The sequence below is a fragment of the Bos indicus x Bos taurus genome, chromosome 21, assembly GCF_003369695.1.
Source record: "Bos indicus x Bos taurus breed Angus x Brahman F1 hybrid chromosome 21, Bos_hybrid_MaternalHap_v2.0, whole genome shotgun sequence".
Classification (NCBI taxonomy): Eukaryota; Metazoa; Chordata; class Mammalia; order Artiodactyla; family Bovidae; genus Bos; species Bos indicus x Bos taurus.
In genome coordinates, this window is record NC_040096.1 from 29899892 (window position 1) to 29919872 (window position 19981).

A 19981-nucleotide genomic window follows, 5' to 3' on the forward strand; every position below is an offset into this window, starting at 1 on the left:
GAATATATTTCTCTTTCTAATTCTCTGTCTCCCTTTTCATTGTTTTGAGGGCTTTCAGAGAAAGTGTGGAGGAGTAAACCATTCAATGGAAACTGCTTTCTGGTGGGTGCAGGTGTAGATGCTGAGGGATTTTACTCACCATCTTTGGGGAGCTCCTTGTGCTTTGAGAGAGAGAAATGGGTCACCGTTTCTCTTGGGGTCTGGACATTGTTGAGCATTTGTGGCTTTGGGATTCCTTTTCCAAGAAGATTTTTTGTTTTACTCCAGAATGCTTTTTGTGTAAAAGCCCTTCCATTAGATTAGACAAGCTATTGTATAAAAGATTTGACCTCCCATGCTAGCAGCCTGGGAGAAGGTGGCAGGTACGTGCCACACCGGACCTCTGGCCCAAGGCTTCCCTACCTCTGAGGCCAGATCCTGCCCCTGCCATGCCCCAGCAGCCTTGAACTCACTTCCTGTGTCTCCAAAATCTGTGTGGCTTTTTGTATGTTAATCAATAAGGCCTGAATGAACACTTGCTGCTTTAATCACTAATGAATATTAAATTAATGCTGTAATCCCTAAGCAGTAGGATAGCCTCCAGTGATTGCTGTGTGTTTTTCTGACACTATCTGGTTTAAATCTCACAGCCATCCTGTGAGGCAGGTGTCATGGTTCAGCCTCATTTGGCCGTTAAGCCAGGTTGGAGTGCCTGGAGATGCCATTTGTCTGTCTTACGAAGCGCAGGCTGCCTTCACAAAGGCTGGACCTGGTCCTTGACACCCAGGAAGTGTGTGCTTACTTTGCTGGGTTGAGTTGAAGCTTATGAACTTCTTTCGTTCTTTTCCAAGCTCTTTGTGTGTGCAGATCTGTTGGCCCCAGATATGTTCGGAACAGCTTCCTTGTAGTGATCTAAGATTCATTAGTTTTAAATGTTGAATTTTAGATAGTTATATGTTAGCAACCTTCAGTTATGCAGTGTTTCTCTCTCATTCAAAACCCAGGGCGACTTAGAGGTAGGAAGCCCTAAATTCTGAGGAATGAGAAATCATGAGGATTTTGCTCCAGCCAGACCCCCTCTGGGCTGTCCTGTGCACACACAGCCCCTCTAGTGTGGCATCCCTGGGGTGACAGACTAGTTTGCCAGCCAGTCAGTGTACAAGGAGGGGAGTGCCCCCACTGTCTCTTCAGTTACTGGGAGAGAAATCCACTGTGCAGTAAAGATGATAAACTGATAAGTAAAAAGATTGTAAACTAGAATCTCTAATTTTTTTTTTTGCCTGCCTTTCATTTTGTAGGGTCCATAGGGTTGTAGTCATGGGGATGAGTGACTGGTGGGCCACGGCCTCAGAGAGGCCTGCTGGGTCAAGCCTTGCACCCCTCTAGACAGATGGTCAGCAGCACCCGAGAATCAGGTGAAATGATCACTGTGCTGTTGCCAATGTGGTGGCAGGACAGAATGTACCTAGTTTTTGAGAAAGACCACGTCCTTGGGTTCCCTGTACAACCAGAGTGTGCGACTCAGAGAACGTAGCCTTGTAGCCTTCCTGAAGCTTCTTTGGACACCTGGGATGTTGAGAGAATGAACTTCCTCCTGCCCGCTCCTCTGGGCCTCCCCCGGGCATGATTCATGCTGGGATCAGTTCTGTGACATCAGCTTTTAGCTTTTCAAAGATTGCCTGTTACCACTTCCCTCTCTTCCTTCCTCTCCCAGTTTGTCATTTATTAGTCTGTGGTCTTCCCACGTGGCACAGTGCTAATGAATCCACCTGCCAGTGCCGGAGATGCAGGAGACAAGGATCTGCATTGGGAAGATCCCCTGGAGTAGGAAATGGCAACCCACTCCAGTATTCTTGCCTGGGAAATTCCACGGACGGAGGAGCATGGCAGGCTACATGCAGGTCATAAAAAAGTCAGACATGGCTGAGCGACTGAGCATGCATGTTTGTTCTGGTATCCTGATTTTCCAGCAGTTCTCTTGTGGTATGCCTTCATTTAGCCCCTGCAGTGCATTCTGGACACTTTCCTCGGTGTTGCCTTCCACCTGGCTCATCTGCCCTCTACCCGATCCACATCAAATCTACTGTAAAGAACAGTCACTTGGTTTTAAGTTTCTGTGATTGTGTTATTCATTTCCATAAATTTTCTTAACTTCCCATATTCTTGTCTTTTTAAGAGGTATCATATTATTTACTTAGGGTTTTGATCACTTTAAGAAGTACTTGCATCTGTCAATTAAAACTGTATGTTATGGTCTCTGAGTAATGATTTGTTATCTGAACTTCTTGATGGTGGTGAGCTGGGAGTTTTTGTCTGGTGTTACTGTTTGCTGGGCCTGCTGGCCCTGTTCTTGGGGAATCACTTCTACTTGTGTCTCCTCACTTGATTATAGCTCTGTCGTTGCTTGGTGCCAGGGTGGGTGCATCTGGCCAGTGAGATCGTATTTGCTTCTGTTAGATCCACGGGGGGCTGTGAGCCCAGGGTCACCTTGCGTGTCAGCTCCCTGGGTTGGTGGTTTGGGAAATGGTGGCTGTCTGAGGTGAGCACCCGCTGAGACTTTGCCCTTCCGCTCTTTGTCATGCAGCCACTCCAGTAGCTGTGGCAGTGCTATGTCTGTGGCAAGGATGCAGTCAGTGGGAGGTCAGGACTGGACTGGCCACAAGACACAGATCCTGTGCGCCTGTTGAAAGGGTGGCTGACTCTGAAGTTGGCACCAACTTGGGGAGTAGAGCTACTAACCGACAGGGCGGTGGTGAGTATGTATGTCTGTGTGCCAAGGCCTGGGAATGCCTTGATGAGTCGTTTCCTGACAGTGCCCTGTGGTGGTAGGAGGCTCTGTTGGCTGTAAAGAGACAAAGGACTGGCAGGCCCTTCCCAGCTAAGCATACTGCAATTTCCAGAGTCTTGCTTGGTTCTTTTTATCGTATCAACAAGTTTAAATGCAAAGCAATGGATATAGAAGAGCACAAGATACCCCAGGAATGAGTGCCAAGTCGGTGCAGGGAAGGGAGGAGGGCAGTCCGTACACTCTCTGCTGGAATATTCTTGAGCCTGTTACGTAGCTGTCTGAGGTTTCAGCTGTAGAAAACTTGAAGAAAAGAAGAGCACAAAGCATTTTAGAGTGTTGGCTGTAGCTAGGGAACCACTACTTGAAAGTTCAAGCTTAGGCACTCCCTCTAAGCGGACTGGTGCAGCCCGCCCCCTCGCCCCGGACACACCACGGTTCATGGATCTCTTGCCACATCTTGGCTGCTGGCTCCCCCGCCCTTCCCTGGATGCAGAGCCCTTCCAGCACCAACCCCTGTGTCTCCCATGACACCTTTATGATTTCCCCACTCATGGCACCTGGGAGCCCTGCTCTGCGTCCCAGGGTGTGTGCTCTCCCAGGAGCACGAAGGCTGGGCTGCAATTCTTTGTGTTGGTGCACCTCACCCATGGGATACCTTCTTATGGCGACCAGGCCATGACATTGGAAAAGCTCTTTAGATTTCCAAAAGAAGGGAACACTTAACTGTGTTGCAAGTCCTCGTACCCTTAGTGCCCTGTGCCCCCTGTAGAGCCTTGCAATACCCACCTGCCCTCTGAATCTGTGCACACACAGTACATACAGATTTGGTGGCCTGAGGTAACTTTGTTGCTTCCCGGGAGTGTAGTACTCATACCACATCACTGTGGCCTGGGTCTTCACAAAGAGCCGCCTTCTTCTGGTTGTAAAGGGTGGGACCATGGTTAGTTGTACTCAGTGGAGGAGAGCTCCTGTCGTGCTCTGATGTGTTCCCATGCCCTTCATTCATTTCCATTGTCTGCTCTGTGGTGTGCTAGTGTGCACTGCTGTCCTGCTCTGGACACTGTTCTCCTGCGCGTAGGGAACCAGGCAGCATTGTCTCAGGAGTAAAAGGCTTCAATCACCTCTGCAGCCGGCCCTCTGTGTCCATGGGTCCTGCATGCATGTGTTCAATCCACCACAATCAATGATGTTCTAAGAACTATTCCATAAAGTTCCAGAAAGCAAAACTTGAATTAACTGTACTTTGACAGGTATTTACATAGCATTTACATTGTAATAAGCATTATAAGTAATCAAAGGGTGATTTAAAGTGTAAGGAAGGATATACAGTGAGGTATACGCAAATATGATACCATTTTACATAAGGGACTTGAGCATCTGTGGATCTTGGTGTCCTCAGGGGTCCTGGAACCAACCTCCCATGGATACTGAGGGGTGACTGTATTTGATCCTGGAAGGTTTGAATCAGTTGTGCTTTTATATAAAATATCCCCAGGTGTTCCTATTAATTACATCTTGAACTTCCTCTGCAGTCTGACCACTGCTGCTGCCCTGACACACAGGGCTTATTCAGTGCAACCCAGTCCACCCAAAGGGATGGCAGACCTACTGGGCATCCGTCTTCCTCATCATAGTTTAGGGGAAGGGCAGGGAGGACTCTGTGGTGTCCAGGAGTGGTGGGACATTTTATTAACTGTCTTGGCATTTAATTTTTTGCAAAATTATGCTGCCCTTGACTTTGTGTCATCTCATTCATTCAGCAGATATTTTGTCTAAACATTTTCTTCCTCCTAAAAGTAAACAATAGCCTTTGGGAAAAATACTCAGTGGAAAAGAAGTAATCATGTGCAAAGAATGTTTCCTCTGGTTTTGTTTTCCTCTTCAGCTGGCATTATTTCTTGAGCTTTTCCCACATTACTGAATAGCCTTAAACTGAGGTCCCCACGGCCACATGGCACTGAGTGGGCTGAACATGCTATAGTCAGTGAATGATCATGGACTGTGGGCTCCGGAGGGCTAGGCAGGCAGCCCTGCCCGGCACGTGCTCCAGGTCAGACAATGGGTCATCTAGTGCAGCATGTCGGTCACCACACATGGGAGAGCCTGTTCTTACTCCTGAGGCCACTGCCGGAGCCTTCCTTTCAGTCCTGATCAGGGGCCCCCGAGGTAATTTTACTCTGGTCTCTGTCATACACCATCATTCCAGCTTTCTGAGCTTAGCAACAGTGTACCCAAGGAGTTTAGATTCCACATCCTTCCTCTACAAGCCAGCAAAAGGACGTCTGGGGCGGTAGATAGAACAGTAGCCGCCCTTGGAACAGCAGAAGGAACTCAGCACCAGGAGAGGTTGTGTGGCTCAGATTCCAGAACTTGGGATTCTTGGGCATTTGAATTGGGGAATGTGGAAGAAGTCAGGCCCCTGGGAATGACAGGAGAGACCCAGGAGGCAGGAGGTCGAGAGAGACTGGGGGGACAGCAACCAGCAGTGGATGGGCCTCTGGGAGAGTGGACCAGACGAGCAGGCTGTAGGGGCAGGAGGCTGGAGACCCAGTCCTGCAGGGGGTAGAACCAGCATCAGCAGAGAGGAGCAGGAGGAAGCAGCCTGGATCCCACGTTCCCAGGGCTGGGCGGCTGACAGCTGCCTCCCCACCCTCCCCACCCCCACCACCCCCACCACCCCCAGGACTGTGGGCGCAGCTGTTTGCTGGAGACCCTGGGCTCCTGTCCCTCCCTCCACCCCTTCTCCTCCCCTTCTTTCATCTCTTCCCCTTCCTCCCCTCCCCCTCTCACTTCATCTTCCTCCTCCCTCCCTCCCTCCCTCCCTCCCTCCTCCTCCGGGGGAGAGCCACCAGTGTGCCCCAAGGGTCTGCTGGCCTCTGTTTGCTATAGGCAGAGTGCTGGCCTCTCCGCCCCCACAGGCCCTTCTTCACTGTGTGTAGGACCAAGTTAGAGCCTGGGGTCCTGGCACATCAGTGTGGAGAGAAAGGAGGTGCAGTAAGGGAGGAAGTGTCTCGGGAGATACTCGAAGGAACCTGGTGGGGAGAGCACTGGGTAGTCGAGGACCTTCAGGCGGGCCCCATCCCTTACAGTGGGTGTTTGCCTGAGGTCTCAGGATTTATAAAAGATGCCAGGCTGATTCTCCTGCTCAACTGGCTCCCCTGACCCCCAGGGTACGTTGTGTGGTAAGAACCAGTGTGTGGCCAGCTTCACGAGGATAGAGGATCGAGAAGCTGGCTGATGTCCTGGGGGCACACAGGTCCACCTGCCTGTTGGGAAAGCTGGGGCCAAGCACTGGAGAAAAACGGGACGGAACTCTAGGCCTCGTGCCACTTGGCGGCCTCTTTTATTCACCTGCCCTGAGAGCAAGGCTCAGGGCGGCACAAGGTGTGTGTAGATGTCAGGGTGCAGGGGTGTGCCATCCAGGGCAGGTGAGGGCATGCCTAGGACCATTCACCCTGGGGAAGGTCAACACATCAAGGATCCTGCTTCGTACGATTATCATTGTAAAACAAGTAGTGTGATGGAAATAGGCAGGTGTTTGGATGGCAAGGAGCCATCGTATTTGTGGTACCTCTCAGGAGCCCAGCAAGGAGGAGCAGCCTCCTGCCAGCTGCAGAGGGGAGAATGGATGCCTGGCTTGCTGCGGGGAAGCGGTGTCTCCTGGCTCCCCTCTGTGCTGCTCTGTAAGTGATGGCCTCACCCCTGGCTCACGGGGACAGTGAAGCCACGGGTGGTGCCCTAGACGGTGAGCAGAGCCCAACCACGCCTGCAGGATGTATATAAGTGCCCATGGAGCAGGGCAGGCCTTGCCTTAGGCCTTGTTCCATGGGGCCCACCTGTCTACCTGGTACTAGCTCTTACCTTTTGTGCAAGGTTGGGAGGGTTAAATTTGGAATTTAATATTTGTTATTTATTTAAAAATCCTCTATGAGTCCTTAACCTTGGGGGGCCCTCTGTGTTCTGTGGAATCAGACACTCTGAGTGCCCTTGGGCCGTGTGTCAGGACTGGAGAGACAGGCAGATGCAGCTGTGGAACTGCTTGTGAGTATTGATTTTGTTTTCCGTTGCCTTTTGTGCCACGGTGTGTGGGTTCCTGGGCCACTAGAGCAGCCTCTGCCTGCAGGGTCCAGATAAGAAGAGGCCGTGGAGGAGGCAATGGAGGGACCATCTCCCCCATCTGCATGGCCTCGGCCCAGGGTCCAAGAGTAGAGGAGAGCTCAGGTTCTCTGGGAAATTGTGAAAAGGTGTTTCCAGATGATGAACAGGGGATGAAGGGTCATTGCCCTCCCCGTTTTCAGATTTCCCATGAGCATGTCCTTGGAGGTTTTGCTGGACTTTGCAGAGGAAATTTCATTTGAAAGCTCGGGGGTGTGTTACACTGGCTGGGTGGTCCTCACACAGGCCACATGTTAGCTGGGCCTCTGTGACTCCAGGGCATCCTCCATGGTCAAAAGTATTTTGGTGCGAGCTCAGAGCTCACCCTGCACAGAATGGAGGCGGTTCCTGGACTGTACATTGTATGTAACAGACTGGCCCTGCTAGTCCTTAAACTATTTTGTTTGAGTCACAAGGACAGAAATAAATAAATAACAGGCCAAAAAGGATTACTGTGACACGGCCAGGGTTTGTGCATTGTCACTGAGCCCAGCGAAGGCTCATCTGTGATGCTGCTGCAGATGTTCGCAGGAAACGTGGCTGTCACCTGCCGTGAGCCGGGCAAGTGGACATGGTACCCACTTTCATTTTAAGTTTTAAATCTTTTTTCATGTTCTTTTCCAGTATGGTTTGTTACAGCATGTTGAATGAATGGTAGGACCTTGTTGTTTATCTATCTTATATATAATAGTATGTACCAGTTAATCCCAAACTCCTAATTTGTCCCTCCCTCCCCTCCCCCTTTGGTAACCATAGATTTGTTTTCTATGTGTGTCTCTTTCTGTTTCATAGATAAGCTCACTTTATCATATATTTTAGATTCCACGTATAAGTGATATCATATGGCCTTTGACTTTCAAGTTATAAATTTTAAAAGAAGAGCTGGAAACAGAACAGGTAGAAAAAATTACTGTCAGAACGTGTTTTAAAGAGACCAGATTAATGAAGGCTCAGTTGTAATTTTTATTTTCGAGGAAACCATTTTAAAAATTCTTGTCATGTGGAAGATGGAAGCATCCAAGAGAAATCCCCCAGGAGATGGGTGAGATTGGCTTCCATGTGTGCAGGGCATTTTTCTAGGGCTGTCAGGAGGGCGATCCTGGGGAGGGTGGACAGAGCAGGGCGGCCAGGCCTGATTGGCCTTCCTTTACTCGTTTCCCTCGTTGAGTGAGGACTGAGGTCTGCACCGCTGAGGTGTGAGGTTGGTCACACACCTGGCAGCATCTCAGCCCTCTCCTGTGGGTCCCAGGAGCTTTCATTGCAGTGCATGTTGCATTATCCTTTGGGATCTTCGGGGGCAGGTGCTAAAGGTAAATCCATCTTTCAGATTGTGGTGAATTGGGGATTTTCTTCTATTCTGTTCTTGCTTCAGTCAGGAGAGACATGCTTTAAATAGGGAAGTGGCGATGTCATTTCCAGGCACTTTCCCAGCACTAAGTAGGTCAGGGTTTTGTCACAGTTTTGACGAGATCACAGGTGAGTTGCTGTAAATTTGGAGAGAGTCACGAATCTTGTCAGAATACAGAGTGCACTTGCAATCTGGTTAAATAGTCTTAATTCCTGGCCTGTGGAGTCCTCTCGCTCCCCACTCCCCACACCCCTCCTCACGGCACAGCCTCTGCTGAAGACTTAGAGGGTGGGGGAGTGGTGGTGCAGTGGGTCCCTGGGGACATGCCTTCCCTGCTGGCCGAGGACCATCTGTCCTCTTGCCTGCCTGACAAAACCAAGTCCTGGACATGGATGAGAGAACCGTCCCTTCCTGACCTAAGCTTTTTGTGCAAGCGCAGCCTCATTCAGAAAGGTACATAAGCGCACACAGACTGACACCCCTGTGATCACACCGGCACCCGGCCACTGCTGTCCCCGTGTCTCATGCCGCATACCTGCCTGGCCTCTTGCACTTCTTGTCTGCGAGATCCCATAGCACATGCTCTTCTCCGGCTCCTTTGGCTTCTCAGGGTGTTTGTGAGGTCTGTGCAGGTCCCCATGCTTCATTGGCTCTCGTTCATTCCCAGTGCTGTGTGAATAGGCGACATTGCCTGCTGACAGGTGTCGGGGTGGTTTGCAGGGTAGGATCTTGGGAGCAGAGGGCTGTCCTGGAACATGTCTTTGCTGGACATTTGGCTGCAATGTCTGTTGCGAGCACACCTTGGAGTGCAGGTGCTGGGTCACGGGGCTGCGGAGCTTCAGTTCAGGAGACCCTTTGGCTTCCCCAGCAGGTAGAGGCCAGACTAAAGTTTCCCAGGCAGAGAGAATAAACCCCAGTAGCAATATGGGACTTATTGGATTGACATGAGTTCAGGTAAGGATCCAAAGGCACTTTAGTCAGCAGTTACACTCAGACAGCTGACAAGAGGAGAACTGGTCTTTATAGAGGTGGATTCTGCATTTAAATGAGGGGTTTCTATCCCACTGTCTGCTGTGTAGCTCACATAACTTTTTCTCACTGTGCTCAGCTGATGTCATCTACCAATAGGACATGTCCTGCCCTGATAAACCCACTCTGGGTGGGGGGTGAGGGACTAAATCACATCTTCCTCCTCCCCAGGGTAGGCAGAGGCTGAGTAGGCCCACCATGCCGTCACTGCTTGTTACATGTGCTGCAGAAGCTGCATCTTATATTAAGCTGTGTCTCAGGATGGCCCTGGGGCTAAGGAAACCCGCCACGCACGTGTCATGTCCTGGGTACCTCGTGACTTAACTCAGGCTTCGATCAGCATCACATCCACACCCTCTGAGGTTGGGGATCAGAGACAGGGCTACCCTCTTATCACAGATGATGAAACAAAGGTTCAAGTTAAGTACTGGTCCAGGGTCTCAACTTGACTAATAAGAAAAGGGGGTCTGGCCTGTATCTTCTGGCCACAAACCCCGTGGTATTCCGCTACAGTGCAGCCCCCTCCCCTGTTTATCAAGCAGGTAATTGAAAGGTGGTATTTTATTGTACAGTGACTCTTAACAGATTTGTCTGGACAACTGGCTCCTTTGGTCTTGGCAGAGGGCAGCCTTTGCAGCCTCCTTCTTGCACAGGTGATGGTGCACCTCTCCAGCCACAGGAGCAGTGGTCCCACTAGGGTGAAACCATCACAGGCCTGTCATTTGGGTATTCATTGATGTGCTAGTTCACACCGATTCTAAAAAGTTATTTTAGAAAATTCAGGTAATGGGATGTAGTCGATCAAGTCATGTGACAGGATGGGGAGCACATGTATACCTGTGATGGATTCATTTTGATATTTGGCAAAACTAATACAATTATGTAAAGTTTAAAAATAAAATAAAATTAAAAAAAATTTTTTTAAATAAAAATAAATAAATAAATTTGAAAAAATAAAAATAAAAAATAAATCTTCGAGAACATTTGGCAGTACTGTAGATTTTAACCTTTCCTGTTGGTGTGTGGTATTTTCTGAAACCTTAGAGTTAACCTCAAAAGCATATTTTCCAAAATTATTGATGTGTATGATAGGAAGAAATAAATAGACCAAGAAATAGTATAGTTAACTTCATGGTATGTCTGTCATTAAAGGAAGCTTGATTACCTCCAAAATTACCTTTGATGATTCTAATAAAAAACAGATTTTTATTGTTAGCAGGGTGAGCTTTGTGCTGTGACTTTCTAATATTCTATAAAATTATTTCAGAAACTGCCACCCGTACCTTGAAATCTTCAATGGGGACTATCAGTCAAAATTAGTTGGTTTTATTATCAAAAGAGATTTTCATTTTGTGTAAATTGTTTAGGTCAGTTTGGACCAAGTTAAAGAGCTATAAACATAAAACAACAAAATAACCCCTAAATTGTTTTTTTTTTAAGTAAATAAAACATCTTCCTGTGTCACTTATCATTTTTTATCTGTGTAAGTGATACAAATCATATCACTCCCAGAGAAGCAATTTAGTGTGTAAGGATTCCAGCCCTGATGTGAGAGTTTACATGTCACAGTAGGTGATCCCAAGTCAGTTTTTATCAGAGATATGGGCACTCTTGTTCCTCCCAGGAATCCTGCAGGAGACACACCAGTTCCTCACTCTGGTGGCGGGAAACCAGGTGGCAGTGGCCAGAGCTGTGGAGACGTAGGGAGGCTGGAGCGTCTTCCTTGGCCTTTTCCTCCAGCCGTTACCCTCAATTTCAAATTCACGTGTGCTTACCGCTTTGGAATACCATCGTGGTAACTGGTGCTGGTAAGTTCCCTGGCCCACGGCATCTGTGAGGGATGTCAGCGCCGCTGACACACTTCGTGCCTGTGCTGAGCAGAGGCCAGCGCCGCCTTCAGGAATGGGATGTCTTTGGGGTCATGTTTGACTCCACTGTTTCAGAGCCTCAGATGATGGTGTGTTCCCTTCAGAGTTCAAGGTGAAATCCCTCTGAACCCTCATCCTGTTGGTCACTCTGTTCTTTGGTCCAGGAACCCTCAATGTGCTGGCAGACCTGCTACCAGCGATGGCAGAAGGAACAGCACATGAAAGAGAGGGCCTGCTCACCAAAGCGGCCACTGCCAAGTGACTTGGTCACTGCATGGAGGGACATCCAGTGCCCAGACCAGCATCCGCCCACTACGGGGAGCAGCACAGTCACCGCTGCTAGCCAGGGGGAGGAGGGGAGAGGGATGCGGCTGGCTTCTACCTTGTGCTTAAAGCCATGCTCAAGCTAGAGGGGCCTGAGTGCCCGCCAGCCTTGCCCTGGGAGCACATGGACACCTGCTGGGAGGACAGCACACCCAGCATCATGCAGCTCCCGCCCCAAATCAAGTGTGGGATCACTTGATCCATGAGATCTGCTCTGATGTTGTGGGATCTCAAAGGATTCCATCTGGATCATGATCAGAAGTGAATCTGACAAATGTCTCTCTGACTGTTAAATGGATTGTGAAGGACTTGGGAATTTGATTCTAAGAGAGGATCCTAGAGATCAATTAGGATGGTGGGGGCTCTCCAAATTGGGGGAGGGTCCTTAGGATCACTGAGGAACAGGGTGGGATGGTCCTCAGAATCACTGCGGAGCAATGGAGGGGGTCCTCGGGGTCACTGAGGTCTTGCAGCCCTGTGGGCCCTGGAGACAGTTGAGGACCATTTCGGCTCAAGTGATGGAGGTGGAGAGAGGCCTGGCTTTGGCATCTGGTCAGTGGTGTGCAGTGGATGGGTGTGAGACAGAGCACGGTGTGCAGGTGGAACCAGGGCCTGGTATGAGCCTGGGGGTGTGCTGGTTGGCTGAGGTAGTGATACTTGAGCTCTTCTAAAGGGTTTTCTGCCAATCAGAAAGTGTTGTTTCTGTTTGTGTTTTTAAGTTTGAAGTCCAGTGTATTCTTTTTAGCTATTTCTGCTTTATTGACTATGCCAAAGCCTTTGACTGTGTGGATCACAGTCAACTGTGGAAAATTCTGAAAGAGATGGGAATACCAGACCACCTGATCTGCCTCTTGAGAAATTTGTATGCAGGTCAGGAAGCAACAGTTAGAACTGGACATGGAACAACAGACTGGTTCCAAATAGGAAAAGGAGTATGTCAAGGCTGTATATTGTCACCCTGTTTATTTAACTTATATGCAGAGTACATCATGAGAAACGCTGGACGGGAAGAAACACAAGCTGGAATCAAGATTGCCCAGAGAAATATCAATAACCTCAGATATGCAGATGACACCATCCTTACGGCAGAAAGTGAAGAGGAACTCAAAAGCCTCTTGATGAAAGTGAAAGTGGAGAGTGAAAAAGTTGGCTTAAAGCTCAACATTCAGAAAACGAAGATCATGGCATCTGGTCCCACCACTTCATGGGAAATAGATGGGGAAACAGTGGAAACAGTGTCAGACTTTATTTTTCTGGGCTCCAAAATCACTACAGATGGTGACTGCAGCCATGAAATTAAAAGATGCTTACTCCTTGGAAGGAAAGTTATGACCAACCTAGATAGCATATTCAAAAGCAGAGACATTACTTTGCCAACAAAGGTTCATCTAGTCAAGGCTATGGTTTTTCCTGTGGTCATGTATGGATGTGAGAGTTGGACTGTGAAGAAGGCTGAGCGCTGAAGAATTGATGCTTTTGAACTGTGGTGTTGGAGAAGACTCTTGAGAGTCCCTTGGACTGCAGGGAGATCCAGCCAGTCCATTCTGAAGGAGATCAGCCCTGGGATTTCTTTGGAAGGAATGATGCTAAAGCTGAAACTCCAGTACTGTGGCCACCTCATGTGAAGAGTTGACTCATTGGAAAAGACTCTGATGCTGGGAGGGATTGGGGGCAGGAGGAGAAGGGGACGACAGAGGATGAGATGGCTGGATGGCATCACTGACTAGATGAACGTGAGTCTGAGTGAACTCCGGGAGTTGGTGATGGACAGGGAGGCCTGGCGTGCTGCAATTCATGGGGTTGCAAAGAGTTGGACACGACTGAGCGACTGATCTGATCTTATCTGATCTGATTGATACCATGTCTAAGAACTTTTCACCTAGGCTAGCTCCTGAAGATTTCCTCTGATTCTTCTAAAACTTTATAGTTTTACATTTTGCATTTGTGTATTTGATCCATTTGAGCTAATTTGTTCAGGTGTGATGTCTCGATGGAATTTCGGTGTTCTGCCTGTGCATGTCCAACTGGCCCAGCACTCCTGGTTGAAAAGATGAGCCTTCGTCCATTGAATTGTTTTTTCACCGTTGTCAGAATCAGTTGGCTGTTCTTGTGTGGGTCTGTTTCTGTTTTGTTTTTACTTCTGCTCACTGATCTACTTGTTTGCCTCTTGCTAATATTTCACTGCTTCAATTACTGCAGCATTATGGTAAGCCCTAGTCTCAAGTACAGCAATGTCTCACATCCCATTCTTTTTCAAAATTATTTTAGCTGTTCCAGTCCCTTTGCTTTTCCATAAACATTTTAGAATAATCATGTCTATTAAAAACAGCTTGGATGATTTGAGAGAATAACATTGAAACATGTATTATATGTGAAATAGATCGCCAGTCCAGCTTCAATGCATGAGACAGGGTGCTCAGATCTGGTGCACTGGGATGACCCTGAGGGATGGGATGGGGAAGGAGGTGGGAGGAAGGGTCAGGATGGGGAACACATGTACACCCATGGCTGATTCATGTGAATGTAGGGTGAAAACAACCACAATATTGTAAAGTAATTAGCCTCCAATTAAAATAAAACAAAACAAAACAAAACAGCTTGCTGGGATTTCCAGTAGGAATTTGGATAGAATTGACATCTTTACTACATTGAGCCTTATAACCCATGAAGATGGTTTGTCTCTCCATTTATTTTGATCTTCTTTGATTTCTTTCATCATTTCACAGATTTCAATATGTATCCCATACATGTTTTGTTCAGTTGATGCCTAAGCACTTAATTTTATCTGAATGATTATAAATCATATTGTGTTTTTCCACTTTCCACATGTGCTTTGCTAGTATGTAGATTTTTGAATATTGATCTCTTATCATGTGACCTTACTGAATTCATTGAGTTCTAGGAGGTTTTCTATAGATTCCTTAGGATTTTCTTTGTAGACTATTTCATTATCTGTAAAGAACATTATTTCTTTTTCAACCTGTTAATATATGCCTTTTATTTTCTTTTCACACCTTATTCTACTTGCTAAAACTAATATTGTGTTGAATAGCAATGGTGAAAGTGGACATCCTTTCTTGTTCCAGATGCCCTTAATCAGTGTGAGAAAGATCCTTTGAATTCCTAGTTGCTGAATATTTTATCTTGTGTGTATGTTGGATTTTGTCAAATGTTTTTCTGAGGCAGTTTATATGACCATGTGACTCTTAAATGGGAAGCCCACATGGTCCCTGTTAATGAGGGAATGAGGAAGGTGGGTACTTCTTTTGTGATGTCTTTGACAGGTTCTGTTATTATGGTTGTGGTGGCCTCATAAAATCAGTTCACGGTGTTCTTAGTAAGCCTCTTTATGAAAGAAATCATGAGTTTAACATTGCATTGCAAATATTTTTTTAGGTATTCTCAATTTAAAGTGGTTTAAATTCATGAAAAGTGTAGGAAAGAAAAACAAAATACTTCAGAAGAACTGAAAAGTGATTAAGTTATACAAGTTACCTCTTCTAGGTTCTGTTCCAGAGAGAATAGTGAAAGACAGCATCTGTACCACAGTTCTGCATTAGAATATTTAAACATTTCAGCACCAAATACCACCTTTGGAGTTTGCCTTAAATATGTATGTTGAATAAAAGGCAGATTATAAAACAGTGCTGAGTTTCAGGGAGGAAAAAAAAAAGTTTTATTTATTTATTTATTTTTTTGGTTTTGCAGTAGCTCAATCATGAGAGAAGTATTGAGTTGGTCATCTCAATCCATATATATACATATATATATAATAATTAAATATTTAAATCTAGATCCAAAAATAGGGCAGTTTTGGAGAACAAAGAGGAAGCTATAATTTAAAAAATAATGAAACAGTAATTGCATTTCCTGTCCAACATATCCAGCTGTGACTGCCTCTGGCTTACTGTTTGCAGTGAAAACCAGTGACATTTTGTCTTGTTCCATATTGCTTGACCATTGTATTTGGTAACCAGTAGAGAGGGTTTCAGGAAGAGCAAACAAGTTTATACTTCCTTTTTACTGGCCAGATATAGCAAATAGAAATATAAGCTGCCTATTTTTATCCCAAATATTACAAACTTATTAAAAACATTTATTGTTTATCTGAAATTCATTTTTAACCAGATGTCTGTTTTTCATCTGGCAGCCATAGATTTTTCCTTGATTTTCTCTATACTTTGAACCTTGCTCATTTTCATTCAGGGTAAAACCATCGGAAGGTGTAGAGGAATGTCAAAACTCTGTAGCAGCTGTTTTATTTCATGTCAGACAGTTATCTTTTCCTGGCAGGTGAACATGACGGTGGACCTTGTGTGATATTTCGTGTTTTTTTCTCTTACGGGTGCCTACATCAAGGTGTGAAGCTCTGGGCGGAGGTTTCACCCTCCAAGGACCAGTCTGTACCCTGTACCGACAAGGCCTACTCACACTGTGCAGTGATCTCACTCCATTCTCTTGCCAGCATCTCATGATTCAAGAAGATTCTTACTCATCCATATATTCCCACCTCTGTCTCATTTGCAGTTACCCTCTTAGGATGCTGCCTGAATTTGTGTCCATGCAATATAGATACGTCATATGTCTTTCATCCTCCTGGGTCAGATGTGTAAGTAGAAACAGAGTTTTTCTCTTGCATGCTTTGCTTTGTGCTGGTGTCGTCTGTGGTGCCTGTATTAGATGGTGGGTTTGTGAACACCCTGAGGCTTCAGGTATCAGCAGGAGGAGGCCTGGTCTCAGCCACCATCCTGCTGTCTCTCTTTCCAGCAGCACTAATCTCTAGAGTCCCTAACCTGTCCTCTTCTGCTTTCATTCTGTTGGGCAGCTGGCAAAGCCACACTATGAACTTGAACCTCTTTGCTGTGGCCAGTATCCTTATATCTGTTAGACTTCATTTTAATCCAGAGGACAGAAATGCCCCTGACTCTTGTTTGTATTTTTGGCTGCTTTGGGGACACATGAAGCTGTTAGAATCACAGCTCTGCTAAATAACAAAGATAAAGAGAATGGCTCTTGTAAGGGCCGAATACTCCTTACAGTCAAGTCAGAGAAAAAGCATTACAGTCAGTTTACCAGCAGCTAAAATGAAGTCCTTCCTCCCTACACCATGGTCTTGCTGTTTCATTTGTAAGATCCCAAAGAACACGGGGCCCTGGATGGGGGTGAGTTTGGGGTCCCCCTTGAAAGCAGTGTGGCAGTTTCTAGTGTAATTTTCTTCATGCTTTGTGAACACTGAACTCACTGTTCCTGCATTTGTGATTGATCTCAAACTTCTAAATTTCCAACTAAATTCACTTAGAATGCAGGTTAAAATATTCCTTGTGATGGGCTATTTTATTTACTCAAAATACAGAATTGAGAAATTTGATAATTTCAAGTATCTCTGGAATTCTGAGGATATTTAAGTCTGGCCTACTTCCTAAAATGTCAAGAAATTTTTAAGTATAACATTTTATATTGACTTAAGTATGTTTTTGGAAAAGGCAATGGCACCCCACTCCAGTACTCTTGCCTGGAAAATCCCATGGATGGAGGAGCCTGGTAGGCTATAGTCCGTGGGGTCGCTAAGAGTCGGACACGACTGAGCAATTTCCCTTTAACTTTTCACTTTTATGCATTGGAGAAGGAAATGGCAACCCACTCCAGTGTTCTTGCCTGGAGAATCCCGGGAACAGGGGAGCCTGGTGGGCTTCCGTCTATAGGGTCGCACAGTCAGACACGACAGAAGTGACTTAGCAGCAAGTATGTTTTATTGCTTAATTTGCATAAATAAGTATTTCCTAAGAATTGGGGTTTCAGTGCTCAGAATGTATATTTTTGTATAATTTTGGAGTTAAAATAGGAAGGACAAAATTTACTGCAGTTTTATTCCCATTTGGGGGAGTGTTTCTGAAGCCATTAAACCTGAATAAAGACTTTTCCAAATGGAAATTGTTTCTTTTATAAATATTTTCTGTTTATTAATTTTAACACTTAAACATAAAGAACTTGCTTTGGTTTCTAACAACTAGAAATTATACACACACTTGCATTAAATAAACATTGGCCAAGCCTTGTGTGCACATGTGCAGGGGACTCTTCAGAGTCTGGCAATTTGAGGATATGCCCCTCTTTTATCCCCTGGGCCTTCTTCTCTGCCTCAGTTCCCAACTGTGAGCCTCTGGACCTGTTGGGAAATTATGTTGTAAATAAACCATCTTTATTTTCCTATGGGAAAGGAGCCTAGAATTTCTTCTTTTTTAAAAGGTATTAAGAATGTTACCTTACCTTGATTAGAAGGGCTATCGTTCCCCTCCTCCACCCTCCACCCCACCACCAAAAATTAACCCAGAAAGTAACATGTGTTGGCGCCAAGATGTGGCTCTTGTGTACTGCAGGTGGGAGTATAAAATGGTACAGCCACTATGGAATATAATACAGTGGTTCCTCAAAAAATAAAAATAGATTTACCATATGATCAACAATCCTCCTTCTGGGTATGTACCTAAAAGAAGTAAAAAGCAGGGACTCTAAAAGATATTTGGACACCCGTATTCATAGCAGCATTATTCACAGTAGGCAAAAGCTGGAAACAACCCAAGTGTCCACTGACAGATGAACAGATAAACAAAATGTGGTATTAGCATCAAAGGAGTTGTTGTTCAGTTACTCATTCGTGTCCAACTCTTTGTGACCCCATGGACTGCAGCATACCGGGCGTCCCTGTCCTTCACTATCTCCCAGAGTTTGCTCAAACTCATGTCCATTGTATTGGTGATGCCATCCAAGCCACCTCATCCTCTGTCGCCCCCTTCTCCTCCTGTCCTCAATCTTGCCCAACATCAGAGTGTTTTCTAATGTGTCGGCTCTTTGCATCAGGTGGCCAAAGTATTGGAGCTTCAGCTTCAGCATCAGTCCTTCCAGTGAATATTCGGGGTTGATTTCCCTTAGGATTAACTGGTTTGATCTCCTTTCTGTCAAGGAATTCTCAAGAGTCTTCTCCAGCACCACAGTTCGAAAACATCATTTCTTCGGCATTCAGCCTTTTTTTATGGTCTACCTCTCACGTCTGTACATGACTACTGGAAAAAACCATAGCTTTGATTATATGGGCCTTTGTCAGCAAATGAAATAATATCAAATGAGATATTAACCTTAAAAAGGAATGAAGTTCTGACACTTGTTAGAACATGGATGAATCTTGAAGACACAGTGCTCAGTGAAATAAGCCAGGCATATAGGACAAATACTGCCTTAATTGCACTTGGTGAGGTGCCTAGAATAGTCACATTTATTGAGACAGGAAGTGGATGGTAGATACCAGGCACTGAGGGAGGGGAGAAAGGGGACATGTTTTTTTGAGGTATAGAGTTTCAGTTTGGGAAGATGAAAAAGTTCTGGAGATGGATGGTGGTAATGGTTGCAGGGCAGTATCAGTATACTTAATGCCACTGAGTTGTACACTGTGTTGATGTTGTTGTTTAGACACCAAGTCATATTTGTCTCTTTTTCTGCCCGGCTCCTCTGCTTATGGGATTCTCCAGGCAAGGATACCATTTCCTTCTCCAGGGGATCTTCCCAACCCAGGGATTGAACCAGCATCTGCTGCATTGGCAGGCAGGTTCTTTACTGCTGAGCTTCCAGGGAAGTCACAAACTGTATGTTTAAAAGTGGTTGAAAAGGTAAATTGTATATGTATCTGGCCAAAATTTTTAAAAAGTATCATGGAGGTGTGCCCGTCTAGAGGTCAAGGGACTACTTATGCCTTCCTGTGGGTTACTTACAACACCTTCAGGCACTTTAGGTTTTGTTTCAGGGTCTGTACCCTGAGCCCCCATATGTTTGTCTGGCTGCCCAACATTGTCTGTCTGGTGTGGCCAGTGGGTGAGAGGGCAGGATGCCTGAAGTACCTTTGGTTCAGGCTGGATGGAGGGGGCAGTCTAGATTGTGAGCCTACCAGCTCCGCTTTTTCTTTTCCCTTTTTTGGGGAAATAAAATGGAATACACAGACAATAAGAATACTTTTCAGCTGAGTCTCAGCAAACACGCATCTGTGAAAATCCACATCCCCATCAAAATACGGAAGGGTTATGCCTGAAAATTTTCTCAGACCCTGCCTCCAGCTCACCCCAGGCAGCTGCTTTTTTTATTTCTCCATTATATATTAAATTTCCTGTTTTAGAACTTTTATGAAAGGAATCAGGTGGTAGGTACTCCACACAGTGTGGGGTTTCTGCGATTCATTTGTATTGTTGCTTTATCAGCAGCTTGTCCCTCTTCCTTCTTGTCTCTCTTTCATTGTCTCACGGTGCCAGGGCTTGTTTGGCTACTTTCTTGTTACTGAAGTGCTAGGCTGTTCCTAGTTTGGGGCTCTTATGAATAAGGCAGCTGTGAACATTTTGATGCAAGGCTTTTTGTGGACTGATGCTTTTGTTTCTCTTAGGTTAATACCTAGGAATGGAATAAATGGGTCGTGGGGCAGGCCTGTAAAAGACTGCTAGACCATTTTCA

General features: G+C 46.0%; 1 protein-coding gene across 2 annotated transcripts in view; it reads left to right on the forward strand.

The window, feature by feature from the left end:
* Positions 1–19981, forward strand: part of OTUD7A (OTU deubiquitinase 7A) — a 403690-nt gene that overhangs the window by 15248 nt on the left and 368461 nt on the right. The window contains exon 1 of one of the 2 annotated variants that reach the window (XM_027521232.1): positions 7405–7496. The exons of the other annotated variant lie outside the window; for it this stretch is intronic. The gene's annotated coding sequence lies outside the window, so the exon portion shown is untranslated. Of the gene's footprint in view, positions 1–7404; positions 7497–19981 lie in introns of those variants that run through there. 2 annotated transcript variants of the gene reach the window in all.